This window comes from Centruroides sculpturatus, unplaced genomic scaffold (genome assembly GCF_000671375.1).
Source record: "Centruroides sculpturatus isolate CEXI.00-Female unplaced genomic scaffold, Cexi_2.0 scaffold227, whole genome shotgun sequence".
In the NCBI taxonomy this organism is placed as follows: domain Eukaryota; kingdom Metazoa; phylum Arthropoda; class Arachnida; order Scorpiones; family Buthidae; genus Centruroides; species Centruroides sculpturatus.
The window spans coordinates 802,740-810,346 of NW_019384481.1; positions in this window are offsets into that span (position 1 = coordinate 802,740).

Genomic DNA, 7,607 nt, shown 5'->3' on the forward strand with positions numbered 1-7,607 from the left:
TAAAAATTATTAAATGGTTTGTTAGTCTCATCAGAAAATATGATACTTATTTTTTTCATTTATTTTCTACATGATTCTGTAATTAGCTAGAATAATTTTAAAATATGCATTTAGACGACACCACATTGATTTTATTGGACTGCAATTTGAAAAAAATTGTAGACCTATAAATTCTTGTTTTTTCGTCCGTCCGTCCGTCTGTTCGTCTTTACTTAATCTCGAGAACGGAGTTAGATACATGGAAGACGAGACCAGATATGAAAATCTTAGTGGCAGGAGGCCCCTATTAACTATATACGAACTTTCGATGTAAATCGTAAGTCACGTTATTTCAATTCAAAAAGTTTTCCCCGAAAGGTGTTAAATAGATGACCGGCACGATTCTATTGTTAAAAGAAAAATATGATGTACAGGGGCAAGCCACTACTAATTTGAGTTGGAGAGTATATAATTTAAATGAAATAAATTAAAAACATGATTATCACAATGCCTGGCTGCAATTTTTAATGTCAAAATAAATAATTGCTCGTTCTACTTCATAAATTTCTTTCAGTTTATAAATAACTTATACGTTAATGTATTATGAATTAAAAATACGTTTAAGGATTATTAAATTTATTATAATAATCAAATAATAAGCGTAATGATATAATTGAATTTTAGTGAAACGANTGAATATAGTAGGTTGTATTCAATTGAATTGAACTCAGCTGAATGCAATTATGTAGTCGAGTGAGCTCAATGAAATTCGATACAATATTTATTGGGAAAGTCTCTTAAAAATTCTCCTATTACTCTCTAATCATTGTATAAATTTGTAGCATAATTTACTTAACAACTAATTTAAGGAAATTTGTGTAAAATTCAAAAGTCAATAATGAAAATCTTATTGAAAAATTTCCTCGAAGTGAAACTGCATTAATAATTATTTATGAAGCATTTAATTAATAGTTTTTGGATTGTTTTTAAAGTGAATGATATATATTATTTCTTTAAAGTGGTATATAATCTTTAAGTTTTTGAGATTTTAATCGTATAGATTAAAACTCGAAAGTTTTCTTTATTTAAAACATGCATTTTTAAATTGTTGGATAGATCTAATTATTCTAAAAAAATATTGTTTTAACTTAAGATTAATTAAAGCTTTAAGCTTAATTAAAAGATTAATAAAATCAAAGAATTTATATAGTTCCTAAAAGTAAATATGTCTTAAGAAAATATAAATTGAAATATTATTTATAGTTCGTATTTACTTTTTCATATGTAAATAAAGTATTTTACATTGTGAAAAGTTAACAATACTCTTCCTTAAAAATCAATATATATATACAGATTTTTAAATTTTTGTTTTTCTATCTGTTGAACTTTCAAATCTATTTTGCATGACAAATTAGCGAAGTGTTTTCGATGCAATTCTAACAAAATTTTTATTTTTTAAGCAAGCCAATATAATTTTCAACGATATTTGTATATTTTTAATTCAATTTTAATACTAAAAAATACGCTTTTTAATGCAGCTTTGATTTTATTTGAACGTGTTTCTATTCAAATATGGTATGCTAACAAGAATAATATGTTATCAAGCTATAATATAAGGGAATACAGTTTGAATTAATATATCATTTACAATACAAAATTTTGTATTTCATGTAGTATTTTTAATAAGATTAACGAGTGATTAATAAATAACAGAATTCAAACAAAGAAAATGACAATGTACAAATATTATTTTGCAAGATTTATATCGCAACAATTATGTATTTATATTTAAATATATAGAGTACATAATTATAATTTAAAATTGATAATCGGATTAAAATTTCATATTCTATCTTTATATAAAATTTAAGAATACTTCAATATTACATAATTATATTTAGATTTTAAACATTATCATTTGATTTATCTGTAAAACGTGACATTTAAAATAAATAGTTCAAGAGAAATTTCAGATTATAGTAAGTAATAATTTATTAATTTATCATTCTTACAATTTATAATTCTTTTGGGTTATTCAAAGCACTTAGAATGAAGATGAGTTAAAGAAATGAAATTTTACATAATTTATTTATGTTTAATGTAGGGTATTGTAGATTTCACATATTTTTGAATATCAAAATACTGTATATGTACTCAGGAATGCATATACGGTACAGTAAAACCTGCGTAAATCAGAATCGCACGGTACACAATACTTTTTCGGTTTGGCAGGTTTCAGTTTTGAACAGGCCGAAGAATTTTTTACGTTTAATTCAGGTTCCATTTTAGACAGGTTTTACTGTATTTCAAGACAATAATAAATGAATGGATCTAGTTAGGCATTGAGATTAAAAAAAAAATTAAAAAAAAAATCATTTCCTTTCTGGGCTGTAATAGTACGAGTATAAATTTTTGTTGATCATACGCAAATATAATTAATTCATTTTAGCAAAATCGAAATTGTGAATTACTTGCATAAAGTTTGAGTGACAGCAGAAAAAAGCTTTTAATGATGACGACAGAAGAAAGCACTTTATATGTATGAGAGATATGTCATCTGTCTGATTCGATGATTCTTATTTTCTTTTATTTTTTGTGATAGCCTAAATACTAAAATAAAAATTATTAAATGGTTTGTTAGTCTCATCAGAAAATATGATACTTATTTTTTTCATTTATTTTCTACATGATTCTGTAATTAGCTAGAATAATTTTAAAATATGCATTTAGACGACACCACATTGATTTTATTGGACTGCAATTTGAAAAAAATTGTAGACCTATAAATTCTTGTTTTTTCGTCCGTCCGTCCGTCTGTTCGTCTTTACTTAATCTCGAGAACGGAGTTAGATACATGGAAGACGAGACCAGATATGAAAATCTTAGTGGCAGGAGGCCCCTATTAACTATATACGAACTTTCGATGTAAATCGTAAGTCACGTTATTTCAATTCAAAAAGTTTTCCCCGAAAGGTGTTAAATAGATGACCGGACGATTCTATTGTTAAAAGAAAAATATGATGTACAGGGGCAAGCCACTACTAATTTGAGTTGGAGAGTATGTAATTTAAATGAAAAAAATTAAAAACATGATTATCACAATGCCTGGCTGCAATTTTTAATGTCAAAATAAATAATTACTCGTTCTACTTCATAAATTTCTTTCAGTTTATAAATAACTTATACGTTAATGTATTATGAATTAAAAATACGTTTAAGGATTATTAAATTTATTATAATAATCAAATAATAAGCGTAATGATATAATTGAATTTTAGTGAAACGATAGATTAGTTCCACGTTTTGTTGATAGGGTAACGAGTTTTATGCATAAAAAATATGCCGAAGTATTTCATTAACAGCACTGTTTTAAAGATAATCTTATGGAAAATAACATTCAATTATTTCGGAAAAATTTCGTAAAAAATAAAACATTTTGCGAGTAAAATTATTACAGCCTATAATATATTCTTAACTTGATTAGAGGATATTTTAATATTCGGCAGTCCTTTTGTTCATTATTTCTGGTTTAGAATGGAAAAGAGAGTCTGAATACATTTTGCTTTGATCTAAATTGCCAGGCATATATTATGAAGATTGTAGTCTAACAATGATAAAAACATTTCATGACTTGTTTTCAGTATGTCATGATAGCCTATTTCGTTTGATGGGCTTCATTTTCAAGCAGAGTTATTCTATAAGTGAAACACGCAAGTAAATGCGTGTTTCACTTATAGAATTAGAAAAATTTTATTATTTATGTTGAATCAAAGTTTGCTATTATCATCGTATTTTGCATTAAGTTAAAATTGAATTATTTATTACTTAATTCTTGTAAGATTTAGAATATGACACATGTTTTGGGAAACATTTTGTTTTTTTTAATGTGTAATAAAAATGAATTTATTTTCTTCGATAGGATATTACTTATTTAACGTAAAGTTTTATAATTAATTAATATCTAAGTTACGCAAATATATTAGATTGTCAATTATCCGTGATGATAAAGCAAATGATCACGAATTATTAAAAAATTTGTGATGAAAAATTAACAAAATTCAATAAAAAAGAAGAAAAAATCGTATTTCTTCCATTTTAAGATGTACCATGAATTTAAAAATTTGGTTTCATAGCCGGATAAAGTATCATTAGTTTCGTTAAGTAACAAGTTAGAAAAATAATATAAATTAAGTAATGTTCGACAGCCCTGTTTTCAATATTCTTTTGTATATACTATATATATATTATGCTACACCATCATGTCGTCTCGAAGGCATTTCAAAAACTAAAAATGCAGTATAAATTAAATTCTCGTTGTCAGCAAAACTCATTTGAATAGATATGATCTGTAAGCTGTGTAGCTAAAAAAGGTAAAAACGTTTGTTATCGCTGTATAATCCACCAAGCGATGGCTTCTGTTTGTTGTTTTGAATTGTAAATATAATATGCTATTGATTGCAAGATGCAACTCTATTTTGGACAAGCAAAAATGAATTTAAAAAAAACGTGCTAGGAAGAATCGAGGAAATACTTTTATAAATGTTAATAAATTCATAAATATTTGTTCAAAGAAAGTTCTTCATTGATAGGAACAGTCGGAAAGTGAATCTTCAGAAAAAGTGACATTTATAATCTCTATCTCAATACTAAATTCACCATTATCTTTGATTTAGTCTTATTTTAATTAGAGAACATAATATACAGCAGATAAACTTTTACAAGATATGTACTAGTTAGGCAGAAAGAGTCGTCATTTCTGTTGTATTTCCGGAGAAAACATTATTTTATTTATTGTGAATAGGATAACAGCGTCCTTAATATATTTTTAATCTATAAATATATAATCTAGTATAAAAATACAGAACTGTAGTTAGAATAAAAACTGTGTATCAACATTTCATCTCTAATTAGTTATGGCAACCTTCATCCTTTTCTCAACTGTTTTCTACAAATATAAAAGTATAAGAATAATAAAAAAAATTAAAAACAAATTTAGAGGGATGACGCATTTAATGTTCAAATATATATTTAACCTAAATTTTATTCAGACTAATCTAAATTTTTAAATATATGTCAATATGAAAAGTTTAAACAGTCGTTGCTTTTGTTTTGCTGAGACGAAACGAAATATACACACGTACGAAATAACTTATATTTTGATAAACTATAGGATAAAAAATGAAATTTTATCCAACTTTTTTAAGTTCAAATATTTGTTATAATATAAAAAAATAATAATGAAATATTTTTAAAGTAGAATAACAAACGTTGAAAAATTGAATCTCTTAATTTCAATTTTCAATTCTTTTAAGATTTAGTTTCTGATAAAATGAGTAAAAATAATATCATGCAGTTAACAGTGTTTATTATTAAAAGTATTTAAATATGTTTTTATTTGTTTCTATGCGTGATTTTCAACACAGGAAAAAAATAAAATAAAAATAAATTCATTAAAAAGATAGCAAAAATGAAACACGAATTTATTATAAATTAATATGATTGCAATATTAATTTATTACGATTTATTTTACTATTTTTAAACTTATATAATAGGTAATCCACGCCTTTTTTCCCCTCTTCTATAATAACTTTAAATCTTCGCGCAACTACATATTTATTCTAAAATAAAATTCGAATAAATTTCCTAACTTGAACGAAGCGGTTTTGATTAGAATCGGATTATGAAGAATGCAATATTTTTATATTTAAATTATTAAAATTTAATATTTCTTGTATTTAATTTTCGTCTACAATATAAGAAAAAAACAATTAACGATTAATCGACAATGTTAAAATTGCAAAATAGATTATTCCTTACGTTATGCGATCGTAAACGGTATTTTTTTCTTCCCCTGTAAATTAAAGGGAATTGTTGATTATATTTTATTCATTTGTGTTAAGTATTAATAACTTACGCACCATTTATATAATGAATTCCTAGTTATCTATTCGTTAATAATTAGAGTAGAACGAATAATTGATACTTGTATTATGCTTATGTAAATTATAAATTACTATGGAGCAGTTAAGATTAAAGTAAATATAGAAGCGTAAATATCACGAATATTACTTTTTAGCGTGATTTTTGTTTTTTTTATTGTTGTTAAATCGGTTATTTCGAATGTTAAAACTTATCACTTAAAACAGCTTTCAATATGTTAGGTTTATTTAAATTATACTGTAATTTTAAAACATTTTTACTTACGATTTTAATTGATTTATTAACTTTCCGATAAGCTGATCCAACAACTATTTTATCTGTAAAATCATTTATTCTATATTAAATATGGTAAATGACTTTAGTAACTTTCGTAATTCATATGTTATATGAATTATTAAAGTTGCTAAGGTAAAATTCACCATCAGTGAGTAAGTCGATCTGTTTCAATTACTATAATTCTAAATGTGAATTCTCTCTATTGTATCTGCATTACAAAATTAGTTTAGCAGTTAATTATTATTTTGTCCACTGAGTTAGTAAAATATTTTAAGATATTTATTATTTCAAATATAAAATTAGTAATTTTTGACTTGATGATGTTTTTATTAATTTTATTTTAATTTAAAACAAAAAAAAAAAAAATGTCATAAATGGTCAAAACCATTCGAGTAATTAAAATAGCATGTACAATTAATTTTACGCATGAGATCGTTTGAGCTAAAAAAATTGCTAGAGGATTTAGTAAATGACTCAACAAATGAAATGAGAGAGATAAAAATAGATATAGCTCTGAGATAAATGTTTAAAATTATATAATAGATTAGATATTACAATATTAGTTTTGTATTATTTGAATACGAAGATATTGACAGTGTGATTTAATACTTGAAGCTACGTGCCCATCTGACAGCTGAGAGCGATAGTGATCCTGGAAAGATCTCTCAGGTTGTGTGTCCACTAGCGAGTTGTTTTACTCTTGCTAGTTATTCCGACGTTAACTAAAATGCCCACCTGTTTAGCGAGTGTCTATTGACTCTGCTGATGATAACGGACCAACAATATAGTGCAGTATTATTGTTATGTACGCAGTTTTAAAACGTAGAACCGCCCTCGCCAGAGAGTTTTGCATGAGGCAACGGACACGACACTGTGATAAAACTGAAGCATGTTCATCATTAAGCGATAAATTGTGTAAGAAGATACTCAATGATTTAGTATATTTTTCAGAATATCAGCAGAACAAGTTGAATTCTTGATACTTGTATATGTAATTGGTTTTCAGATAGTTAAGCAAAACACGAAATTTAGAAATACAGTTCCTTCGAAAGACAGTAATGGTGACTAAGATTTTTTTCCTTCAGGTTTGTTTTGTCTTGGTTTGGTTTGATGGAATAAGGTGGTTTGATGGAATAAGGAATATGGAACAAGGGGAATGCTTTATGGGAAGTCTTTTTGTGCGAAACTGGCCCCTATTTAGATGTTAGACACGCGAAGAAAACCCGGAAAACTCTTCATAGCCAATGCGTGAATCCACGACCAAACTACTAACGTTCAATAGTGTTATCCTATTCGGCCATTGGTAAACTGCTTCGGGTAAGTGAAAGTTTTCAGATAAAATCTGAAAACTTTCACTTAACTTCACTTACACTAAGTGAAAAAAAAAATATATATATATATATATATATAA